We start from the raw sequence: 11,512 nt of genomic DNA, 5'->3' as shown, positions 1-11,512 counted from the left end.
CAGGACTAGGGGGTTATTTTTCTGGGATCCATGTGGGGTTAATGAAGACAGTTTCTCTCTGGGGCACATATGGTCCCTGTAGGAATGCACTCTAAACAGAATTCACTAATCAGGGACTCTCCTGCATTGCCAATAGTCTCTCAAACACTTGACCAGAAACCAGAGGGGAAAGCTGCTCCTCAGCCAAGGAGATGGCTGCTGGTGGTGCTGCTGCCACACAGACAGCAAAACCCAGCCACCAGTTCACTAAACGCATCCTCATTTCAACTTGCATGGCTGTTTTACTGGTGACCATCCTCAGAAGCGTGTTCCCCAATGCACTCAGGAAATGACCTGCTCATCCTGGCCTCTCAGCTCCTCTCCCTCTTCCTGCTCTTCTCCAACATTTACCCATTTCCTCTGCTTTGTCTTCTCACATCGCTGCAGCTGGGGACTTGCACCAGCCAACAGCACTAGTGGTCATCACAATCCTGCTGGCAGCACCTAGGGCTGCAGGTCTCAATTTCTCAAATGGTTGCATTTCGGAGGATGGGGGAAGATTTAGAGAAAACAAAAATAAACACATAATATTAGACACGCATATCTAATGCCAATGAATCCAACCGAGCACACAGAAACCAGACTGCTGACAGTGCTCTCGGAGTACGGGTGATTCTACTTTTATTTTGCAAATATTCTGTAATATAAGTAGATAACTAATTAAAATTTGCCAAATTTTGAAATGTACTATGTATAGTTTGATTTACTCATAAAACTATCATGTGTGCTATTAAATGTAAATATTTTTTTATAAATTGAGAAAAAAAATCTTTTAAATCTCTTTCCTCTTCACCAATCCTAGGGAAGATGGTTCCTTAAATAAGAAAACCCCACAAGATCCTAACTCTCCACCCACCCCCCATATCCACAGGACTAAAGATGTTATCAAACAAACCTTACATTTACTCAGCACCTACTACAATGTACCAAACACTGAGCGATCGATACCCTGTTTACTCCTGCCCCCAAGCATCTTCTGAGGATGGTATAATCAGAAAACTGGCTGAGAGGAAACCACTGGCTTGCCCAAGGTCACACAGCTAGTCAATAGTAAGTATTGAAATAGGTCCATAGGACCCTAGGGCCACAGATGCCAAGAACACACCAGCTCACAGTAACCTTTGGGCTGGGGACTAGTTGGGGACACCAGGCAGCAGTCCCCTGACTCAGGACTGTTTCACTCCCTATCACTAGTGTCCTCAGAATCTGGTCAACTATAAGAGAAGGAAGCTGCTGCCTGCCAACTTCTCTGTGAGCCAACTAGAGGCTTCTCTGACATTCATTCCACTGCAAGGTGTTTCCCAAACTGCCCCCAGCGCCCAGCCCAAAGGGTCTTCTCTACTCTCAACCTCACTGGGATAACATTTCTACCATTTAACATCAGAGGCCAACGTCAAGATTAAAGGGCTCACTTCACTATTCCACGCCTCACCACCAAAACCCTTTAAAACACAAAAGGGTCAAAAATGACCAAGAGTTCTTTCTATCTGCCCATTCCACACAAAGCTAAGATCTTCAACAGATATTCCCAGAGACCTACTGTGTTCCAAGAACTGCTTTATATGTTGAATACTGTCTTTAACTACAGTATTCCATACACAGAATTCTAAACACATATGCAAATACATTACTGGGCATATTCATACTGTGTTTTCTTTATAGTAAAATTTTACAATTAAACAACTTTTGTCTTTAACACGTGATATCAAATATTTAAGAAAACTATCAAGACAAACCACAAACTAAAGGCAAGAAGTGGAGGAAACACCACATTTCTATCTGCCTTTGGTTCACAGTAAATGCAGAAAACGCTATCTCTTCCTTTAGGATTCACTGTTCCTAGGGAAATGGCACCTCATTTTTTTGGGAAGATGCAGAGTGACCTGGGTCCTCAGCAGCATCTGCCTTGGGACAGCTGCTGCAGGGGGATCATGACAAGGGCCTTGCAGAGCCTGGGATCCCAGCTGACCAGGCCCAGGTGCAATGCTCTCTCCTGGTAAGGCCAGCACCCTCCCCTGGCCAGCTGCTCATGGGTTTACACTGCTTGCCGCAAGGGACTTGGAGATTCAGTGTGTGGCTGGACCACAGGACCTATCCCAGCTGCTCAACAAATAGCCCTCCAGGAGAAGGGCTGGCTTCCTTTTACACTGAGATGCTCAAAAAGACCACCATGACCCTGAACACTGAATGGTATTTGAGGGACCCAGGTTCAAGGTCACCTGGCAGATGTGGAAGCAGACAGACTGAGTTTGCATCCCTAGTCTACTTACTGCTATGCAGACTTGAGCAAGTCACTTCACCTCTGAGTTCAGTCTCCTCCTCTATAACAGAATGATAATAAATCCTACCTCAGAGGATTGTGGCAAATTAGAAATCAAGTGGAGAAAGCACCTATTAAGTCTCTGGCATACAGCTGTTGCTTAAGAACTGGGAACTTATTTAATAAAGCAAGCCAGAGGGCTCCTAAAAAAACATAGTTTATCTCTTAGCAGCGAATGCCTGCACCCAGCCCCAAACCAGGAGGAGGTCCTAGCAAACCTGCCAACAGATCTTCACCCAGGGCCGTCAAGAAGTTCCTGCAATAATTAATCCAAGCAAAAAACACACTCCCTAAAAGTTCAGAGAATATAAAAGGAACACTTCCTGCTTTATGGCTACAAAGACCAACTAACTGGGAATATCAGTCCCTGGGGCCACCCCTGCTTCTTAAATGAGATTACAATAAGAGTGATGTACTGTACTACAAGTCAGCTGTGACAAGCAGCACTTTATAGAGCTATCTGTTTGTCTCCATCACTGCATCGCACAATGTGTCCCTGGACTCCAATGTGCAGCTCCATTTACCACTACATGACAAATGGGCAGCACTTGTAAAAGGCACAAAGAGGGCCACGTCGGCCACGTAATGGTCACCACAGCTGTACCCGAGTGCTTGAGGGGACAAAACAGACCCCCAAGTTCATTAAACTGACCAGTAATGGATCTTTCAAAAAGTGCCTTAGGAATCGTACAGAAAAGGCTAAAATAAATAACTCAGCATGGAAGGCTAATCTGAAATGGTGTTTGATAAATTATTTATACCACAGGCGATTGTCTGCATTTAATATTGGAGCTACTAGTAGCATCTTTAAAAGATGATTTATGTGTTGTAATGCTATTAAACTTTATATTGGCCCACTGCTGGCTATAAAGTCTGCTGAGATTTAGAGAATGAGTTTTAAACTGTCACTGCAACATCATAGGAGATGGAGACTGTATTAAATCTTTACTTTAAACCTGTTATCTAGAGAGTTGCATTTTGTAGACACTCACAAACTGATAGATTACCTCGGCATCCGCTATGGTGCAGATCCAAACTAGTACTGCAAAGAAACTTTTCCACATTATTCTTGTCTACAGCTACAATCGAAATCCTCTTCTCACTAAAGTGGTTTTGAGATTGGGAATGTCACCAGAGTACAATGGAGGTGTGCTAGCCAATGGGCACTATGGACAGTTCAGCATCAAATTAACACTCTTTAAATAAACCCTCCATATTTGACTGTTAGGTTATGCATACCGAACAGGTTTTACTTTCATGGAGGACAGGCAAAATATTAAATATGTATTTGACTGAAAACCTAACATTCTATTTTAGACACAGCTTTGGAATGTGAAAATACATGTGTATGATGAGTCACTAGAAACTCCACCAAAATTTTAAAGAATTTAAAAAGAAACAAAACTGGTTATTTGCGGTTTATGTAGCCAAGGAGCCAGTGTGAACAAGAATGTGAGCCACTATCTGGCTGAATTCAGGCTGAATTAACATGGCATTCATCCATTTTCCCATCTGCTACTGAGTTCATATTTAATTTGAAACGATTTGCTACTTAATATTATCAACCATGGATTTAACTCAGGAAGACCTAAAGCACAGAAGGGCTGGGGAGATATCCCTCAAATACAAAAATACAGTCAAGAGGATAGGGTTCAAGAAATCTACTGTACAACATGCTAAGTACAGGCAATAATGTATTATATTCTTGAAAATTGCTGAGAGATTTTAAATGTTTTCAGCCACAAAAAAATGTTCATGAGGTAATGCATGTGTTAATTAGCCTGTTTTCGCCATCCACAATGTATATGTATTTCAAAGCAACCTGTATAAATCTACAATTTTTGTCAAAAAATAATTTTAAAAAGAATTGAAGCAGAGAGTTGGGGCTGTAGCTCAGTGGTAGAGCGCCTACTCACATGTGCAAGGCACTGGGTTCAATCCTCAGCACCACATAAAAATAAACAAATAAAAGATTTTTTTAAAAATTCGAAGCAGTCTAAATTCATCTCGCAAAATCTACATTATTTTTATCACTTTGATTTGAAATAGAAAAATTTTCTATTGTTTTGAATTGGGGGTATAGCTCAATGGTAGAATACTTGCCTAGCATACATGAGGCCCTGCCTGGCCTTGATCCTCAGCACAGCAAAAAATAAATAAAACAGAAACTATTGCTCTGATGATCTGTATCACAGCAGCTAAAAGTCTGGGTGGGATGTAAGTTTGGACTCTAAAAAGAGAGCACCAAACTTCTGCACCTAAGGGATGGCACCTCATACCTTCTGCAGACACTGGAAAAATTATGAGACCGATAATACCAAATGAAGTAATTCCAAAATTGCTCCAGTTCCAAGTGGGGACCACTCAAGATGGCTGTGAAAGGAAGTTTTAACACAATGTTTTCTAGTGTCCTGTTAAGTTCTGACCAAGTCAATGATGTGGCCTAAAGGAGTCATTAATGACTAGTGATTGAATAAAAATTTAAAGAGCTCAAAAAAAGTATTTAAAATAGCAATACATAACCCCAGCAGTAGGCTTCCTGCACAAACCTGATGCATCCCATGTGTGGTGACATCTTTCACAGCGGAAAAGGCAAATTTATTTATTTATTTATTTACTTACTTACTTGCTTACTTATTTATTTCAGACAGGGCAGTGTATCAAAAGCAAAGTTGTCCAAATTTTGGGTCTGGCTTGAGCTATCCAGGTAAACATTGCTGCCTATGCAAACACTTGGGAATTGGTGAGCATAGCCAGTGCTTGGTGACCATGGCTTTAAGGTCACATTTGCACTGCCCACTCACTTGCTGTGGTGTGCAGAGAAGTGATCTAAGGGTAAGGCATTAGTAGTAACTGGACTTACACCAGATCACCAAAGGAGTAAGAGTGTGACTGCAACTCAAGGCAGGAACAGAGGTGTTACAATGGCCCAGGAGAGGTTGACATTAGAATTGTGTCAAGCATTAACACAATTCTAAGCTCTGAGCCACAGGTTGTCCCCTTGTAAGAATGAAAATAATAACTCTGCCCAAGGGCTGTGAAGAAGAATAAAAAGATAGTAATGTTCCTGCCATATCTGTTAGCAAATCCTAGGACAGAAGGAAAAAGGCAAGGGTGTGAGAGAACTAACACCGGGCACCCACACCAACCTCAGCTTTGAGCCTCACGCTTCTGTTCCTTATTGAACCCTTGTCTGCTTGTACAATTCAGGAAACAGAGGCTGGCAGAAAGGCTGGCTAATCCATTCAAAGGCACACAGCTGGGTGCAAGTGGGAAACTCGGGGATCTGTTCCAAGTTAGCGCCTGGATCACCAAAGCCTATGTTTCCCTACACGACCATTAGGAAAACTGGTGGTGAGCAAGAGGTTTTGCTAGAATCTGTGACAGTGAATGGAAGAAAAATACCTAAGCTTCCAGAGGGAAAGGGACCAAAAGAGATGAGAACATATTGCTTTTCACAAGGAAAAGAAATCAGGGTTCACAGCATATGTGTATACAAATATATATTTCCAAGGCTGCATTGAATCAAACATAACCAGAGAAAAAAACAATAAAAAAGACTGAATTTAAAGAAAGTGAGAAATATGCTCAACAATACTAATAAGATATTAATAATCTCTCTCTCCTAAAGCAATGTAGCCAGTGATGATGTAGTAATAAATTCCTAGAGACACTGAAAGCGCCATCACCTGAATACAGGAGGAAGCAATCAAGTAAATCTGCTTTGTGGGTCAACCCCAGGCATGTCTCAGGACAGTGATGACAGAAATTCAGTCCAGTTAGAAGTGGAGGCTGAACACAGGGTCTGCAGCCAGCAGAAGCGCTGTTCAAACAGAGCCTACCCACCATCCTGCTTCTAGGGTCTAGAGACTGGAACCCGCCATCCAGCGCAGTGTGCGTGTGGAGTCTGCACGATCCTGCTCCTACAGCCTCACAAGGCCTAGAATGGACAGGGAGAAGATCCAAAGAAGTACAGTATACCCTAGTTCTAGGAAGTTTCAAGATGGCCACAAATAAACAAAATTCCAAATGATGCAAAAGCTCCAACAGAAATGCCTGGGTCAGCTTAGTTTAGCAAGTGTGCACTATGCCCAGATAGGAACCTGTTCTGCAGATGCTGCATACCGGGAAGGTCCAAGGTGAGCGCCTGCCCAGGAAGAGCATAGAGCCCCAAGGAGAAGCAAATAGGTAATCATACTGTAAAGAAGTCAGAATTACCAAAAAAAAAAAAAAAGGACAGGCCTGACAAAGGAGCTACAGGTAGGTGTTCAGAGGTTTCAGGGAATGCAGGTGATGAGGACAGGGCCAAATCTTGAGATAGGGGTGAAAGACAAATCAAAGATCAGATAGTCCAGTAGGGCCAAATTCCAGAGAATCTTATAGGCCACAGAGTGAAAACTTTTCATGCTAACCACTGAAAAGACATGGAAATTTTTAGGTTATGGAATGATACAGTTAGAACTGTGCTTTCAGAAACTGCAACTAGAAACAGTGGGGGAGGAACTGCCAAAAGAATATTAAGAATATTCCCAGTGATAAAGGATAGTGGGGCAGTAAGGATAAGCATAGAAGTGAGAGGGGAGAAGCCATCAGGCAGGAACGAATGCAAGAGGGGAAGGAGCAGGTGCCACCTGGGCTCCTAGTCTTGGCCATGGGCACTGACCACTCCTCTGAACATATGTAGCCTACACACAAAGATGACTATTTTTCTGGCAGGCTAATAGAAAGACAACGATTAACTTAATATATGTTGTAAATAATGGTAAGCTTCTGTAGTAGATTCAAGGATGTTACCTAAAGGGGACAAGATAAAATTAGAATCACTAAAAGTCTATTGAGGCCATTCCGGGGAGAAAAAAATACTGGGGCTGAGATCAATTTGTCAACACCACTTCTTCGATAACAGGACTCCCAAATAAAACCTGTCTGGCCTCTAGAGTGGCAGAAAGAGCACAAGAGATTAGTTAACTATAGGGGCAAGACTACTGAATGCAGAGAGAAATTTCTATGGGAGACGCATGAGCATGAGGGTCTGGCCCTGTGCAAGGTCAAGTTGTAAGGAAGTAGAAGCAGATGGACTTAAGTAAGGCAGAGTAAGTAAGGTGGGGGTGGGGGAGATCATGAGGAGCTACTAACTGAGATCTCTTTCCATGAAGCTCCTGGCTGATCACCTTTTCCTGGGCTCCAAAGTTCAGACAATCTTTACACAAATTCAGTTTGGATGTGGGGCAGGTTTAAATAGAGCAAAAGAAAGCTTATAGGGTCTGGGGCTGATTAGTATGCTAAGTATATTGAGTGTGGTGTGGGGACCTAGATGTAAAGAAGTAAAGATGTAAAGATCTGGGTACAAATCCACTTCTTTTGATTACAAGCTGTGTGATGTCAGTGGTAAAGTCAGTCAACATTTTTAAGGTCCCAATTTCCTTATTTGCACCTAGCACCTAACCTTTTAATTAGCACCTGATCTTCAGCAGATGTGAACTACACAAGGTACTCCATGCAGATGTACATACAGGAGAAACTGCTAGTGCAGTGCCTGGTACACAAGAAATCCATGACAGATCTAACTCTACTCCCTTCTCTAACATTCACAACCAAGGTTACAAGGCGAAAGTCTCACTCTTCCACAACTACTAATGCAACAAGCAATGGTTTCTCAGTACTCCCAGTTCAAACTGATGAGGAAGGTAATCATTATACATCAAGTGAAATGCAATTTGACACCCATGCACATCTTTCACACAAGAATTTATTGCCATGTCACACTAACAAGTGTATGAAGTAGCACATTTTCACTAGAAATTATATTCTAAAAGGAGTCAGAAAGCTTATATTTACTGCCTTCAGGCTGTCTACAAAGCACATTACTTCACTTACTTTTTTTTTTCTGGGGGGGGGGGTACCAGGGATTGATTAAACCCTGGGGCACTTAACCATTGAGCCACATCCCCAGTCCTTTACATTTTGAGACAGGGTCTCACTAAGTTGCTTAGAGCCTCACTAAATTGCTGAACTTGGGATCCTCCTGTCTCAGCCTCTCAAATCACTGGGATAAACAGGTGTGTACCACGGTGCCCAGCTCCACTTGCTCTTTAAAACAACACTTACAAGTGCTACTACCCTTACCCAATGCTACCAAACCAGGAGATGGAAGAGTGGAAGTGGAGTGGAAAAGACTAACCCAAGACACAAGACCAACAACCGGAAGGTCTGAGATGCAACACAGTCTAGTCTAGCTCCAAAGTCCATGTTTGTTTGTATTCACCCAAGAAAACAATGGAAGGTATGGTGGCGCCTGCCTGTAATTTAAGCTGCTCAGGGGCTGAGGAAGGAGGATCACAAGTTCAATGTCATCCTAGGCAACTTAGTGACACCTGTCTCAAAAGAAAAAATACAAAAAAGGGCTGGGATATAGCTTAGTGGTAGAATGCTTACCTAGCATGCTCAATACCTGCCAAAAGACAAAATGTCAAAAACATACTAATGAAGTTTGTCTAGTCCTTAATTAGACATTCGTGATCAATCACTCAAGTTTATCTTTTTAAAGCACTTCACCTCTAAAATTATTTCATAGTTGCAAACATGACTTAAACAATGCTGCTCTAACATCCCATGGTTCATCTGGTTGATTGCATGTGGTAAAACATCCTGATGCTTTTCTACCTCAGAATTCACACTCATCAAATTCCAAAGGAAAGTCTGTGAGAATCACTGCATCAGTACTGCCTCCAAATGTTCACCTTTCCCTAAAACACATATAGAAAAGCTCTCTGTAAACAAAATGAGTGAAATAGAGAGCAAACTTCTGCTAACCCACAAACATGGCCCTCCCAACAATTCCCTGAAGGGCTGACTTCAACCTATTTTAGGAGCAAATTTTCTATTTTATTAACTGAGGCTACCAGGGGTTACCCAAGAGGCAAAAATCAATCCTCAAACTCAGACCTCTTCAAAGCCCACACATGAACTTTCCATTGTGCCTGTTTTTAACCATTCAATCATCTCAACTCCATTCATCTGAGTTAAGAGCCAATATATTTGTCAAGAAATCAAGTTAATAGGTACTTATACCTTTTAATTGTATGTTATTGCCACAGTTCCGAATTTAGAGGAACTATATTCCAATGTCATGAGAGGGTGACAATAACTACAAATATGACTGCATTCTATGGATACAGTGCTCACTGCAAATATTTTTAAAAATCTGTACCAGTAGGTGGTGGAATTTAAAAATATCTATTAAGCACAACCTCGTATCTTTGTTCATTTCTGTACAATTTCAGGGTTAGGGGAGAGTGGTATAAATTACCTCACAGAAACTCACAAGTAACATTATTTGTTAAGGTTAAAACTTTAACTACCTTCCTGAGGTATGCTGCTGGGGTCTCATTACAGCAGGTAATCTCACATTCCGCCATGCACAACACACTAAGTACCAGCATCTCCCAATTACACTGCAACGTAAATCTCAAAGGACATCTGAAAAGTCTACACGGCTCCTGCACCCACTGCTGAAACACAACCACCTCTAATGGAACGTGGCAGCTTTCTAAACTAAATATTCACACGCAGGGACAGGGCTGCTAGCCCTGGCCGTGTCTCGCACTGAAGAGTGGATGCTAATTAAAAGGCCACACTGACTCAAGAAATGACCATCCAGACAACTTTAGATACTGTCTGGAGTTTTGTTTTCCTATTTCCAAATATGTTCAGCTGTCCAAACTTCCAGGATTACCCTACTGAAATGCTTTTGTGCATGATGTTCCTCATCCAGAATGGTCTCCTCTTCTCTTCAGGCTTCCGGTCCTCCTGTCCTCAAACCCCAAGGTCAAATAAGGAGTCGCTCTTTTCTTCTTCTTCTGAACTGAACTCATGGCCTCACACACTAGCCTACCTCCCCAACCCACCACATGCTCTTTGACACCCTCTTAAATAAGTCTCCCAGACAGAGTCCAACAATTCTGCTTCTGTCTTACTTTAATAGCCCTCCTCATATGGAACATTCTCATATTTTTCATGTCACACTTTTAGCAGCTGTTTATGGGCCTGTCGAACCCACTAGGTTGTAGATGTCACTCAGAAAGGGAATCCCATCTCATGAGCAGGCACAGAGCTTCTGCAATGACACAGTGTGTGGAACACAGGCACACCTTCCACATCTCTGAAGGACCATGACCCATTGGCTCCTTAGAGAAGCCAAATGGCAACTCATGAGCAACACAGACACTATTCTGGGAACCTCCCATCCGCTGCCACCACCCGCCTCTGCCAAGCTGTATGTAAGAAGGTGCATGATTTTTTTTTAATATTTTTTTAAAATCTTCACAAGAGCAGAAGGTATCCAGGGTGTAGTCATACCATAACATTTGGAATCATTTGGCTATTTTTGGAACTGTCTTTACTTCCACTAGCAAAAACTACACTTGATACAGGCTTTCATTAAAAAAAAAAAAAAAAAAAAAAACTGCCATTGAGTAGCAATGGCTTTGAAATATCCTATCTAAGCCAACTTTAGTTGCATCCCTCTTAAGAATTGTCAATCCCATCAAATATTTGCAGTTCTGTTTATTCAAATCTTTTGATATAAGAAATTTTCTGGCTTTTCCCCCTTGAGTTGGTAGGGATATATGAAAACTATGAAGCACTTTTTGGGGATATGGGGGGACAGAAATGAGACTTCTCTGCCTGTGTGAAATAGAGGCATTTTTAAAATTACAATGTTTTAGATCAGAAGATAAAAAGAGTACAGCAGCAATTTAAAACTTTCCAGACAATGAAAGCTGACAACCAATTCTGTGAAACAGTAGGGCCCTCCAGGCCCCTATTCTTGGGGTTAGTGGTCCCATCAAACGCTTACATGACCGTTAATAAAATTTGCCATTTTTCATGTTTAACATGTAAGTATAATGTAAGCCTACACGTACTACATTTAAATATTTAGACCCAAATATTATTATAAACTTAATTTTTCCACAGAGCCATTTCATTAAATGAAAAAAAGAAAGACAGACAGAAAGAAAACTTTCCTAAAATTCACAATCACACTTCAGTGTTTTAGTGGATGTGTAATGTCAGGCTGCTTTGCACACCCACCTGCCCACCACCTCCCCCTTTCCAATATCGCACACCACACAAGTATAATAAACCATGTTA

At 41.7% G+C, this 11,512-nt stretch overlaps 1 protein-coding gene across 1 annotated transcript in view; it reads right to left on the bottom strand.

Moving 5' to 3' along the window:
* The window catches only part of Psmb7 (proteasome 20S subunit beta 7), a 54,865-nt gene that overhangs the window by 4,606 nt on the left and 38,747 nt on the right, over positions 1 to 11,512 (bottom strand). The window lies entirely within an intron of this gene.

This window comes from Callospermophilus lateralis, chromosome 2 (assembly GCF_048772815.1).
Source record: "Callospermophilus lateralis isolate mCalLat2 chromosome 2, mCalLat2.hap1, whole genome shotgun sequence".
In the NCBI taxonomy this organism is placed as follows: Eukaryota; Metazoa; Chordata; class Mammalia; order Rodentia; family Sciuridae; genus Callospermophilus; species Callospermophilus lateralis.
This window is presented reverse-complemented; position numbering and strand designations above follow the sequence as displayed.